The following is a 15,360-nucleotide window of genomic DNA, read 5'->3' as shown; positions in this document are numbered from 1 at the left end:
TCACCGTGTAAACTAGACACGGTTTCCAACACACAAAAAACGCAGCATATGAAAAATGCCGAGACAAAAAAAATTTTGTGCCGAAAAAAAAATTTCAGCCGCACCAATTTTTAAACAAAAAATCATCGATTCAAAAATCGTTTAATGAAAATCACATAGAAAAATTTACGTGGCCTCGCTCTGATACCACTTGTGGGGTAATATCCGTATAATACCCTTTAATTATAGGATTATAACGCAAAATTTACATGTGATTATAGTCATAAAACGAAAAACATAATGAAACGACAAAGATTAGAAATAACCTTCGGTCCTAGTGCAAAATGGCAATGAGAGATCAAGGTAGATCTCCTCCTAAATGTTGCACCCAAGATTGTCCGAGAAATGCCCTTGTGCTAGAGAGAATCCCCTAATTGCCTTGCAATATCGAGGGGATTGTTTTGTGAGTTTGTGTTGGATGAGAGATCCAATTTCGGGAGGCACAATTCCCAAAACCCTAAAAATTTTTATCAAATGAATTAGGTCTCAAGTGAAGGAGAGAGCTCTCCTTTTGTCTCACCTAATTCGGCCAAAACCGAGTGGACAAGGGGGAAATGGGCTTCCATTTTCTCCTTATTTTTAACTCGTGGTCCGAGGCTAAAATGTATACAACGCGGTGTTTATTATAGATCATCATCGGTTATCGGATATTAAATCATCAACTAATAACACGGTTTAGTTGAATTATTAATACATGTCCGACAAAGACAATATTGTATAATTATATTTAATATACATTTAATTAAATATAAAACGCTTATATTCAATTTTACGAATTAACCGCTTAATTCGTCTTAGCCATTTTTATTTAATCCGTATTAAATAAAATATCTCAACATCACATATTGACTAATTATTGGTCAAATAACTCGGACTAACTGGTTAGTCAAAATTGGCGTCTACATGATTTGTATTTTCATACCGTCACATCTCTCAAACGTATCCTATAGGTGTGACTTTTAGGGACCAGGTGATCACCGCCATCTGTATGACAATAACGTCAAACTTATCTAGCAAGCCAACCGTTATTGATAAACGTGGACCAACGGATAATAATACAAAAGTATACCCTTTGATCCTTTTAGAGATTTATAAGTCCTTGCACTAAAGTTGACACACATTTCAACATTTTTTACTAAAATATTCAAGCAATTAATCTATTACTTAAATTGCAAAATTTAACCATCATTTTAGTTAATCCATTACTACATGTCTACAGACTACATTGTGTCATCAGTAAATCAACATTCAACAATCAAACTCTTAACTCGGTAAAAATGAAATCGAATTGCTAAAAACGGCGAATAAGAGTTAGAAAGCGAAATTATCCGTGAGATTTGTGGTGGTGGGGCGGTGCGGTGGTGGCCCGATTGTCGACAGAGAATCGGACATCCGATGAAACGGTGCTCGGTGGACGCTTGGGGTCGGAACATTTGCCATATCGATTTGTGAAGAGTTTAAAATTAAGAATTTTGAGAGTATAATTGAAAAGTGATGAAAATTTTACAGCAATTAAAAGTGAGAAGGTAAGTATATTTTTCATTTGGTAATTAAAGATAAAAAAAGAAGTTGTAGAGATTAGATTTTGATAAATTGGAGAATTCAACGCAATCAATGGATTCTTCCACCAGATTTTTAGGAATATGGATGAGATAATTTAGGAATTGGTTTACTTTGGGAAGGAGAGTAGAAAAAGATAGGGAGTACTTTTTTTTTTGGTGTAGCAGTTTATTCTTTCGTAAGTGAATTTTTTTTTTTTTGGTGTAGCATTTGCTACACCTCAGCCTAGTGTGGGTCCGCCCCTTTAGAACATCAACAACAATGCTCAACGTTCCAAGGGGTTTATCATCAAAAGAACAATATTAAAGGTGCTCAACATTGTAATATTAAGAGCTTTGTCATTTTTGCTTACAACTTCTCATCCCAGTTCAAAGCAACAAAATAATAAATAAATTAAAAAATAAATCAATATTTGATTGGTAAAAGACTGTACAAAAGGAACATCAAAAGAGAGCTAATAGGACCTTGTGATAGGATTAAGGAAGTCTACATGCTCATTTGTCTATCGTTGGCTCTCTGAGGGTCACACACATCAACCTCGTCCCGGTAAAAAACAGAAAAGATCAAAAATTTGCAATCAGATTCACACAATCCTTCAAAAAAGACAAATGAATAAAAACAATAATTATCTACTCATCTCCTAGGATTTCTTTAAAATTTACAGTGCATCTTCCACAAAAGGAACAAAAGAAGTACTCCGTACCAATAAAAACGAACACCACGTACATAATATGAATTTAGTCATCTAAACTTTGAACTATTAAAGCAATCAATTAAGTATTTAAATATTCATTGAAGTGATGGATGACTACATATTGAATGTCAAAGGACGAAAACAGTGAGGCTTCTTTGTGACACCCCGCGATAACGCGGAAAATAAAACTAATAAATTTAAAGCGGAAATTGTGAGATTTTAAAAATTTTTTTATTATAAGTTAAAGATTAAAACGCGGGTGCCAAAAACGAAATGAAACAAAACAAAAATAGACAATTTTAGGTTATTACAACCCAAGTCTAGAAGGCGGGGAAAAGATGTCCCACGAATAAACATATAAGGGGTTTCTAAACTAGAAACTAAGGTCCGAGGGTTTAGTTCTCGCTAGCCCACACGCTTTCCCCACGTAAGCATCTTCACCACCTGTCATTCATGTAAACATGAACGCCACAGTCAGTGGGGAGTAACTCAAGGTTCTCCCAGCCACAAAATGTCGAAATGCACGTAAACAAACACTTAATTAAACATATTGATCATGCAACGTATGTGAACAGTAAAGGACAAGGAGATTCATGCAACATGTATGAACAAATGGAGAACAAGGAGATATAATGAAAATCATGATGAGATAGACATGGTACTTTCTTGATAGAATAGGCATGATACATCAGAATAAGTATGCAATCAACGACATAGGACAATAAAGTCAACCAACTCATATTGACACGACTCAACAAGTGTAAGACCGACACAAAGTGTAGACGGAGTATCCGACTCAGAGGCTACCTTTAAAGCATGTCCGAGATACCACACACAAGACTACATCCTAGACTCCAACCTCCTGGTAGGACGACGATCATAATACGGTCCTAGTCTAAACCTGGATCCAGACTCTCGGGATGGACGTCACCCGATTCGACATACGATGTACCAATCATATCCAAGACTCGAAACATGGCACACACTCGTAACCAAAGGTCGAGTAACCTCTAATCGGAAACATGGCACACACTCGTAACCAAAGGTCCGAAGAAAGGCGGAAGGATATCCTAATCCGGAAACATGGCACACACTCGTAACCAAAGGTCCGAAAGAGGAAAGATAACCCAATCCGGAAACATGGCACACACTCGTAACCAAAGGTCCGAAAGGGGGTAAAAAGGAAAGTCAAGTCGTCACACAATGTAAAACGTCACACTTGAGTCACAATAAGAGTAAGAATAATCATGCAAACATCATATGACACGGGACCATTAATGTCACATTCATACTCATGGCTTGCATCTCACCATGAGTACGGATGGGAACATCAATCCCGACGATCATATAGCAACTAGAGGGCTTATAGCTCACCCCTAGTATCCGATAGGACCAAGACTCTCACAACAGACAATACAAGGCATATCAAGGATATGACTCTTCACAAATGACTATTTAATAATAATAATTCATACTTGTCTTATATTAATAGATATTCCATTTTTCCGATTTAACATCTTTGGTTAAATAAAATATAACAAGTGATAACGAACAATTTACGTTATATGAAATATACGGGATAAATTGTGACCAACTTAAGTGACTCAATTATGAGCCCAATAAACAAATTATAAGGAGTCCAACAATTAAATCACATTAAGCCCAACAAACAAGATATGTTAGACCAACTTAATCTCATGTAAAATTCAAACATATAATCATGTGAGACCCAACAAATTTGTCATGTAAAGTCCAATAAATTTATCATGTGCAGTCCAACAAATTAAATCAAATGAGGCCAACAAATAAATTATGTCAGGCCCAACAAATATAATATGTCAAGCCCAACGAATCAATTATGGCAAGTCCAAATAAATTAACATGTCTAAGAGCGATATTTAACGAGTCATGTAATATAAAACACGAGTCGGAAATTTGAATGATTGAAACAAACGCATGAGAGGCCAAACAAACTACCAGACACGACTCAAAGAGTGAACTTTGGACAGCCATACTCACGTCCCTACCAACAACCGTGACCAAGCTAGGCTTTGGCCAGGAAGAAGGGGAGCCTTTGCTCGGGCTAGCCGTGATGAGACAAGCCACACGGCCCCTGTTCGGACCACAAATGACCACCCTCTCGCTCCCAAAATCGCCCAAGAAATGACCACAAACACCCGCTAAAGCCCACTCATACACACCCGTCCCAAAACAGTCTCACGGACTCTCTCTGTCATCACGGTTTCAATATGAAATCAACAGACCCACACGGCTCGATTTTCAGACGGGATACAAAGTAGGATTGAGACGGAAGTAAAAAACGCGACTAAACCGAATAACACTCACCAAATTTAACTTAACCCACTCGAAATTCATGTAAAACGGCCCCGATTTAAACGTTACTTTAAGACGGAACCTCGACACAAAATCTTCATGAACACAACCAATAATCCGAGCATAAAGACAATGGCGAGATAAAAATCGAGCATACAAATGAGGGGAAGGTGTAAAGAACGGAACTTTATCAAAACAAACACACATAACACGACACTTAAGATGGAATTTCGACGTTTTTGTCGAGTAACCTATCACCGTTACCTTTTTGCCCTTCAAAACTCCGAGAAAACGTCTAAAAAGTATGAGCTTCTCACCGGTTCTTCAGTTTCTTAAACTAGAGGAAAGAAAACGAGATAAAAGAGCTAAAAATCAGAACTTTCATGAGACGGGTCAAACTGAAATCACCACAAAAACAATACTTTCTTACCTCAAAAGATGAAGAATGAACAGGGGAAGCTAATGGTGTAAGAATTAGGGGATTTGGTTGAGGAATAAGGGAGAAATATTTAAGGGGGCGAAAATGGTGTCGTATGGTGCTCGCTGCTCCTGTGTCCTTTATCGCAGGTTAGAGGAAGAAGAAAGGAAATGGGGGAAAGAAGGGGGTGGGTCACGGGATTAACAACATCAATGCATTAATAATAATAATAATAATAATAATATTAACATTAATAATATATAAATTTATATAAAAGAGATATTTAGAGGTTGGGTGTAGGAGGGTAGGTGAGCGTGTTGTCACTCTTCGATTGGTCCGCGCTTGGATAAGATTTCCCATTGGAATGTGACGGTCTAAAGTTTGACGGAATAATGTCTCGAGTTTATTTTAACTTGAGACGGACACTAATATTATTATTGTCACCATTACTGTCCGACCAAAAATACGTATTCATTTATTCTTTTATAATTTACGCCTCAAAAATATAATTTAGTAATATGCGTTTTTTATAAAAATGAGCTTTTATATATTATTTCTATAGAAATCGTGTTTTGACATAAAATTAATTAAATCGAATAATTCGAAAATGTAAAATAAAGTAATGAAATGGTTTAATAAATTTTAAATGTGAAAAGGGAAATTCGCGGGTGTTACATTCTTAACACTTCCAATTGTTGTTAGAGTCCATTTCTGACACAGTGAACATCAGATATTGTGTATAGTTTTTATAACACAAATTCTCATTATAGACGGACACTATCCGTCTATATGTATAGACGGATACCATTTTACCTCACAAAATACTCATTTGCCATAAAGTGGGAAGCACATGGGGAGTGCCCCACCTTGTCTCCCCTACCCATTTTATTAGAGGTCTTTACCCGTCTGTTCACCCCACCCGTCTATACCAAGACCTATTGTTTTTATAAAGTAGTGTCTGGTGAGTAAGGATAAGATAGGCTCCACCAATTTTAAAGTGCTGAATCCATTTTAATGTCAACTAATACAAAGAATCTAGCTAGTTTCCCGATCAAATTATTAGCATTATATCAAGTTAAAAAGGAAAAATACATACATAAGAAAATTAATGGTCCTGCCCCGAGAGAATTCCAACTAAACTGAAATGTTGCAAACAAAAAAAAACAGCTTTATGTACTGTAAAGCCTTAGAGATGACACCTTGAAGACAAAACTAACTTTGACAATTTACAGCATCATAAACTCTTGCGAACCAATAATTCATCCTTCGTGATAAAATGACAGTTAAAATCAATAGGCAAAGCACTTTTCTTAGATTTTACGGTATCAATTATCTATGTAAGCAACAACGGTAATGTCGACAACAATAACCTGTAGAAATTCCCATGTTCTTCAACCACTCATCCAACCCGAAAATTAGGGGACTATGGTTTTAGCTAGAGTATGTGGTAGAAGCTTTCGAGTTTGAGTAAGAGGGTGATAATTTAAAGGAAGTATATTGAAGACATTGGTATAATGGAACTGTATGAGGAGATATCTAAGATGATTATTTATTTGAAGAGTTTAAAAAAAAAGTTTCTCTAAAGAAGGGGAGGTGCTCTGTATTCACATGACAATTTAATTCATAAAGAAATAAAACATCCATTAATCTCATATGTGTAACAAATCATTAAAATGAGTGCAACATACATGCTAATATGCCATCTGATTTTATTTTTGAAATGGAGAATATTGCTTCTATGCCATTTCTCCTTGTTTTATAGTAGTTCCTTCAAGAAAACACAATAGAGATCAACATGAAAAAAAAAAGCTTATTTTATCATTCATCTACAGCAAGCTCTCCTTCAGTACATAAGAGTACATAAGAGTTGCATCGAGAACGGAAAACCTCTTCATTATGCAAGAGTTATATATGTACAAACAATTGCATTCTTCCATAATTACCAATCAGTTATTAGAATATAGATTTCTATAGGGCTCATTACTGCCTTTTATGGATTAGAAAATTTGGGGGGAATTCGAAAGAATCGAAGGTAATATGTCTTAAAATAGACGCCTCAAACTGATTTACGAAAACTGACTTATCCTAAACAGGAGGCCGCATAACTGATAGTGCCAAGAATATATAATATAGCAATTAGCAAATGCTTATATTAACTACATACAAATCATTTACTTTTAATTCATCTATCAAAGAAATCTAAAACCCCAGTTACCAACCTAATAATTTCATTATTGTCCTCTTCAATAGTCAATCGTCATCATTCACATATTTAACAATAAAAACAAAATTTTATAGCATAGTGGTTACTTAAGAAATTCTGTGACACCCTCATTCATTGCGGAAAAGTAAACACGTAATTCTAGATAAAAACTGCATAGATATGTTTGTAATAGGTTTATTTGGGTAGAAACCTGTAATTTTTAAAACCTGAACCTGTTATAAAAATATCCAAATGGGAAGGTGTCAAACATGCAAGGTCCAAAATAAATCCCATAAATAAAACATCGCTAAAGTCGCGAAACAAAGTTATACAAATTTTAAATATGAAAAAGGGAGACATATGTCCCTAAAAAAAGTATATGACATAAAAAGTGTTTAAGGGTCATAATAAAATAAAGCCAATCTAGGTCCCAATGTTACTTTGCTCGCTAGCTCTTCCATGTACCCCATATATGCATCACCTACCTGTCAATCGCATTTTATACAAATACGAAAGCCACAGTCAGTGGGGAGTAACTCCGAGTTCTCCCAGCCACGAAATGTCATAATTAATATAACATGTAAACATAAGAATATGAATATGAATAACACATAGCCTTAGCATATAGATGCTAAACAATCGTGCTTATCATGTGAACAACAATATAACAACACATAGTCCTAGCATGTGAATACTAGACCGACTCATACTACACTATCATGTGAATCACATAACATCCGGAAATCCAAACTCTATCAACCATAGCCGGCTTGCATCTCGCCTTCTATGATTCATAGAATCATCAAACAAGAAAGGACAATATATCTAGAGACAGGCATAAGTTCCTAGTACCATCAATAGTCACTCTATAACACGAGTCTATACCACGAGGTAAGGTAAACACCCTAGTCCTAAACCTGCGCAGACCTAGCGACATGCGGAAAACTACCGCATCCAAGACCCATGATAACAACACATGAGTACCCCTAAGGAGTCCACCAAAGGGTTGGCTAGTATTTAAGCTGACTACATACTTCTAAGAGTACGTCAGGAAGTCATGCCCTAACTTGGATATAAACCCACCAAGCTAAGACACAAAGGCTATTAAGCGATGAACATATACTCGTCAAAGACTATAATGGCCTATCTATGACGAAGGCCGAAATACTCACCTAGGACCTAGTCCCAGCTTGAATACTTTAGTACACGCCACACAAAACAAGTAGGACACCCAATTAACCATAAGAGGGGCAAAGAGTCCAAACTTGCACACACAAATGATCATACACACCCTAGCATATGAAAGGCTACGCAAGAGCATATTCAGCTGACAATCCAACAATATCTCCAATATCAATAATAATCCAAATTTCAGCTAACCAACAGTACCATAATCCACGAGAACAAGCTAAAATGGCAAAGAGGCAATAAGACTCAAGTATAAGGCAACCAATTCATCCAACAACCAACATATGAAAAGATAATCATACTCAAAGACAAATCATCGACCCTAGTCCCGCGACGGGTCATCGGTTAAATCGAGGCTGACCAGTTTAAACCTAGTTTGACCAAACTCGTTCGGTCAATTTGGCCTCCTTTCTTCGTAATCAACCTGGCTTCCAATCTTGGTTCTCAGTGTCAAAATCTTCCTTTGATCCCGGTTACGCGAGAAACTCAGAGTCTTGGCCTACTTTGGCCCAAATCACAAAATTCATTACAATATCATTCTCATGCAATATTCCAATTTCTATCATGTGAACACTATCAACATAAAGAAAACATTCCAACTTATAAAATAACTAATTCCACAAAATTCTCGCATAATAAAATAGCATAAATAACCGTCTCACACAAGGGTAAACTTTTCTATAAATTTTAATCGATAAAACGACGTCATTTACTCATACGGACTCCGAATTGAGTGATTCAAGTGACTAAACCACCTAATTTTTCGATGCCGTTCAATCTGTCATATTTTTGGAAACATTGGAAACCGTCTCGGCCCGGTACTGACGCGTTCCAGCCAAAACACGGACTTGTCACAACACATAATTCCTCATCCAAATTTGTTCCAAACAATAATATACAAATGGGTAACATAAATTAAACATAAGCATACTCATCTTACTCCATTCATTCATTTATCAACAAGATCGTCTCAAATAGCAACAAACAACAACAAACAACAAACGACAACAAACAACAAATACAACTACTAATGTGACATTAATTTGTCGAGTGACTCGGAATAGTTACCTTAAGTTAGCAAAAGAGAACAATAACACTTGAGAAAGAGCCCTAGAAACCGAAATCACTCATCATCTTCTACAATATATGAGTCACCTAACTCATCTTCAAATTCACCTATAAGAACAACAAAAACACAATTATTAAGCTTAAATTCGAAACCCTAAAAAGATGAGTCTTAAAACAAAATTGGGGAAAATGAAAATAAAACTTACTAGTAGATGAGGATTGAAGAAAGGATTCCAAATATATAATTTTTATGAGATTTGGTGGAGAAATGAAGGATTTATGCTGGATTTAAGGATTGTAAGGAGGATTTTTGAGATGAATTTGGTGTTTGGTGAAAGGAAGAGAGAGAGTAAATTATGGAGGAAATGAAAATTGAAAGAGGGGACAATGGAGGGTAGGTGGCCAGCCAAAAGGCATGGGGAGATGAGTCATTTGTTTACGTTTTGGGGTTTGCTTCGACGGTAATTAGAAATATTCGTCGAACGCGATTTCCGAGAATATTAAAGTTCTTAAACACGATTTTATTAAAAGATTAAGTACTCATATGCCCAATATCCAAACTCGTTTACCCAACGACCGTAAGAAATGGGAAAATCCTAATTTTACGACTTTTATCCGAAATCTATTTTATCAAAGGAAAAGGTTTAAATATAGTTTAAATCACTTTTAAACATTTCTAAACTATCAAAAATAATTACATTTCTTCAAAATAAAATAAGATTATATTTTATCAAATAAATTTTATTTCAAATAAATTAATATTAAATTAAAATAGATTAAAATATTACTTTTAAAATATAATAAAGGTCTTCAAATTTACGGGGTGTTACAATCTCTCAACACACTTTAACTCCTAAACTCTTTCACTCGTGTCTTTACAGATTAGTAAATAATTATTCTGTATAATGGAAACAATTACATCACTGAGCATAGCTAGGAAACAAATTTCATTTCCAGATTTTTAATGCAAACTTGAACTTCCGAAAACCTTCAACTCCTACCTCTAAAGATTAGTAGGTTTTGAGCTAATTTCTTAGAAGATACTTGTAGGTCTATTACGTAAGCAACTTATGAAAGGTGAAGCAAAATGTAAAAATTTTACTTTATGGTAGCGTCAAAGTCAGTATCTAAGAATGAGAAATAGCTTCTCGAAAATGATATGAACATTTGAACACCTGTGCATAAGAAATCATAGAATGCATACTCCTTAGTAACCATTGATCTAGGTTCAATCAGACACTAATTTGAGGACTAAAATCAAACAAAACCAATATTTTCGATATTCAAATAATTTCATAATCAGCTAAATTAAGGGTCTTTAGATTTCAATTCATGGACTATACAACCAGATGTATATGTTGTACGGTGTAGAACCTGAGCTTTGTGTCAAAGTATCCGAGCTTTATATTAAAGAATATGAGCTTTATTAGAAAGTATTGACTTCATTCATTTACACATTAAAAACATGAAATTTAAATTAGCTCAGAAAGAATACATGTAAGCTCGAATTCTTATACTTGATTGTACCATGCTTATGGTATAACTGAATGTATAATCCTATTTGTGTTTAGATTTCACCTTAATTCACAACTATTCTGAAACTTAAACAATCGGAAACAATACCAGATAATGCCGTCATCATCATTTCACCAGTATCAATGCGGCGGTGACACTAATCGATCCTGCCATCATCAAATCATTAATCAAGTTAATTTGGTGAATTCACATAGTCAATCATTTTCGCAATCAAGAAGAAATGATAAAAGACCAATCGAAGCTGACCAACATCAAAATCAGTAAGAAACACCATCAACCTTCAATTAATCCCAAATTATATCACATCAATTAAAAACATGGTATCAACTAAAACGATTTAAAAAGGAACAAAAGGAATTACCGGGTAACGATAATGGTAATCGAGAGAGTTGATGGATTGACAATTTAACATCTCAAAAGTTCAAAATTTTCGAGGAAGGAGATAAGTGTCGCTGCAGTAGTGCAGTTGTTGATGCGGCTTATCCGACGGTCCTTAGGTATTCTGATTTTGATAGGTTGGTTTGATTGTAAGATGGGATTCATCAAAGTGATGTGGTTGTTGATATTTTTACTTTTATTTGTGATTGTGATCAAAGAAAAGGGTGATAACTGATAAGCACTAAAGGAGAATGAGGCAGTGGCATAATGTCGTAGTTGGCAGTTTATTTACTGAAAGAACTACCATGTACCCGTAGCTTATATAATGTTTGCATGTTGAGTAGTGAGTACATATACGTATAAATACCCTGAATTAATGACATCGTAACACATCAGCCGTTTTTTGTTGGAGTGACTTTTGCTTTAATATATTAAATGATGATGATATTTGATACTTCCTCCGTTTTAACATTTTAACCACGTATGTGATGAGACGGATGTATCGTCTTAACTCTTAAGAACACTAGTTGTAGTGTAGGACACACGTTAATTACAGTTGAACACGTACACTACTACTTCAATGCAGCAGCCCATGGTTTTGAGTTTTTTATTCCTTTTGCTACGACTTTTTACGTGAAAATTAATAATCCCCTATATATAAAAGCTAAAACAATTTAAGTGATCTTATTGGCTCCTTGATTTAAGGAGAAAAAATTCAATTCCATTTCCTAATGAAACGTGGGTTCTCCTAATTTTGAGGGGATTTAATTTCTTTCCTCTCTACATCTACTACATATACATACCCCAATTAATATAACACATATTAATACAAAACATATGTTAAAATATAATTGTGAACTCAAAAAATCGGGCCAATGAATGAATTATAAAGTGTAAAAAAATAACACTAAAAAATTAAGTAGATTACAGATTTTACAGTAGAAACAAATTCACAAAATATCAAAAATTATTTAGAGCAACTATAAAGATAAAACGGCCATAAAAAATATGGACATAAATAAATTTGAAAAACATATACTGAAAAGTGAAAACCATAATTGGTAAATATCCTTGAGTCTAATAATCGGAAAAAAAATACAGGAGAAAAAATACGGATAAATAAAGTTTATAAAAAACGAAAAAAAATACGGAGTATACTTTAAAATACATGCAAGTGAATATCAAAAGAACCCAGTATAAATTTGGGAGCATGCAGTAAAAAAATTTCTTCTGATTGTTTTCTTCAATAATTAACTTTAAAATTATAGCCCGACGTTAGTTTTAAATAGAATAAGTATTTTCGAAAAGCTTTTTTTATTTATTATATGAGAAGATGAATGAGGCTCTTTTGGTTAAGATGTAGAGATTTGAGACAGTGGAGGATGGGGACTGGGGAGTGACATGAGATGAAATGAAATCATGAAGGAGTGAGGCGTGAATATGAGCTTTAGGTTAAGCAATCTCCTAGGTTAGTAATATTGTTGGTTCATATTTTAATTCGGCCTGATTTGTTTGCTTGGCCTTATAACTTCCGTATTTTTTTATTCTGCCGCAGTCGACAATACTTTTGTGTACTTTTTTTTCCGATCCATGTTCAATATATTCACCAAAATCGCATTTAGAGTTATGACTCCTTTTATACAGAAAAATATATTTATTTTCAAATCTTTTTTTCAATTTAATTAAATTCATTTTTTAAAACATTTATTCTTATTTTTGTTTGAACAATTGAACTATTTAATATTTATATAATCAATATAGAAGAGGAGTGTTTTAGAGGGCTCTGATTGGTCCTCACAACTATTAGCTACGGGGCGGCCACCGATTTGACATTCCTTTTTTTTTTTCCTTTATATAATATCATTTTTTCTTATTTCATTAATTCTCCAAAAAAAATTTCATTTCAGTCTGAAAATAAAGTTTCTTTATATGTAAAAGCAAAAGTTTCGAAAGTATCTAAATTATTTAAATGGTACATTTATTAGTACGTTATTTAAATATTTTTGAAACTCTCTAAATGGTACGTTATTAGTATGTTATGGTGCAATTCTATCCTCACGAGCGTTATTAATATTATTATTACTATATTATTACAATATGTCGTAAAATTTATTATTCAATGAAAGTATACCCGTGCATATTTTGCACGGGCTTAAAACTAGTTATATCACAAATTCTCATTCGTGACGGTTGATATTCGTTACAAGCTTGTGACGGGTCAAGTAAAACCACATGGTTTAATAAGACAAATTATTTATGATTTTCTATGCACTTTAATTATTATCTTATCTACACATGTAGATAATACTTGACCCGTCACAAACTTGTGACGGATATATCCGTCACAAGCAGAGACGAAGCTACCCTTTGGCCAAATGGGCCATGGCCCGGGTGACCTCATGAGTGAGATATTTACGTGTGTTGAAGATCATGTGTTTGACTTGTATAACTCTCATTTTAAGCTTTGTTATTATGCTACTACTCGTCAAATAGTTGGGCCTTTTCTATTCTACATCATATACTCCGTTATTCATTTATACTAGAGCTGATCAAGTGCGGGTTAGCCCGTCCGGTCCGCTAAAATAGCGGGCTTGGACAAGAAAAACAAAAAATTAAACGGGTAACGGACAAGAAAATTAGGCCTGCTAGAATAAATGGACGGGCTTGGACTAAACAAAATTGCCCATGGACGGCCCGCTATTAAAAGTAACCTCATAAAAGTCCTTAAAAACCCTGAATCCTCATACCTTCTCTGCTCATTTCATTTACAATTTGTACACTCTAAAGCAATTAGGTAGCGCAAATGAATACTTATACATTACGTATAAGTGGAAGATTGTCGGTATTTACACTTGTCGTATAAAGATTTTACAAGAATGGACGACATGCTAACGCGATTGTCGTATAAACATAGTACCTTGTAAGTATTTATTACACGGGAGTGTATGTAACCGCTAACAATGCCGCACAAACATCAAGGCAAAAATGAACTTTTGATGTTTGTAGTAGAACATTGTCAAACTTGTGTTTTTCCAAAATCTAGTAAACTTATCTTTTGAAAATTAGGATACTTTCTTAAGGGTAAGCTTTTAAAGACAATTGTTAAGTATTAGTGGGATGTAGCGATAACAAACTCGTGTTTTAATAGAAACCCTAATTTCTGTATTTGATTTTAGTCAGGCCCGCGGGCCGGCCCGCTCTTTTAAAGTGGGCGGGTACGGACAGTTGAAACTGGCCCGCTTAGCGGACTCGGGCTATAAAATAAGGCCCGTCGAACAATTTTTTAGTAGTTGGGTCCGGCCCATGTCCGGCCCAAGCCCGCTTTTGATCACCTCTTTATACTCCACTTTTTAATTCCCCCGTCTCAATTATTTGTTTACCTTTAATTAAAATATCCTCACAAAAAATAGAAAAGGCAAATAAATAATTATGACAAAGGGAGCATTATATTTTTTTTAACTTTCATTTTCATCAACACCTATATTCCTACAAAGCGGGGTACCGTTTACCATTATAAGTGGTCCTTGTTTAGTGAATAATTTTATGACTTTAGACGCCTCGCCTAAAAAAAAGTATTACTTGTAAAATCATCTTATATAAGGCATGTTTGTTTCTAATTCTTTTTCATTATATAATAAACTATTGTATAAAATGTTTTATAAAATATTGCAGAAGAAAACAATGTATTGAAATAAGTATTTAGTTGTAGGTTTAATACGGAGTATAATACTCCAAATACCATACTAGTACTTATGGACGAAGAAAACAATATTATGCTTACATCGGCCCCGATAGCTATTTTATCACCCTAGCTTCGTCCCTGGTCACAAGGGAGACTTATTGTAATTATATTCTATATATGAATAGAACAACAAAAAAGTAGATTGAAACTATATTTTATCTCGAATAATAAAAAAACGCATTGACATTATTGGTTACATA

At 34.5% G+C, this 15,360-nt stretch overlaps 2 long non-coding RNA genes across 2 annotated transcripts; both read right to left on the bottom strand.

Moving 5' to 3' along the window:
• Positions 1-2,211: 2,211 nt before the first annotated feature.
• LOC141633905 (uncharacterized) lies at positions 2,212-5,206 on the bottom strand. Its single transcript, XR_012538661.1, has 3 exons — positions 5,058-5,206; positions 4,892-4,964; positions 2,212-2,737 (listed from the first exon to the last, which is right to left on the bottom strand). It is a non-coding gene; the product is annotated as an uncharacterized LOC141633905 (long non-coding RNA).
• Positions 5,207-7,543: 2,337 nt separating this feature from the next.
• LOC141633904 (uncharacterized) lies at positions 7,544-11,720 on the bottom strand. Its single transcript, XR_012538660.1, has 4 exons — positions 11,402-11,720; positions 11,128-11,186; positions 9,505-9,612; positions 7,544-7,733 (listed from the first exon to the last, which is right to left on the bottom strand). It is a non-coding gene; the product is annotated as an uncharacterized LOC141633904 (long non-coding RNA).
• Between the last annotated feature and the right edge of the window lie 3,640 nt (positions 11,721-15,360).

Source organism: Silene latifolia, chromosome Y, assembly GCF_048544455.1.
Source record: "Silene latifolia isolate original U9 population chromosome Y, ASM4854445v1, whole genome shotgun sequence".
NCBI classification, from domain to species: Eukaryota; Viridiplantae; Streptophyta; class Magnoliopsida; order Caryophyllales; family Caryophyllaceae; genus Silene; species Silene latifolia.
The sequence above is the reverse complement of the archived record's forward strand: the minus strand, read 5'-3'. Positions and strand labels throughout refer to the sequence as shown.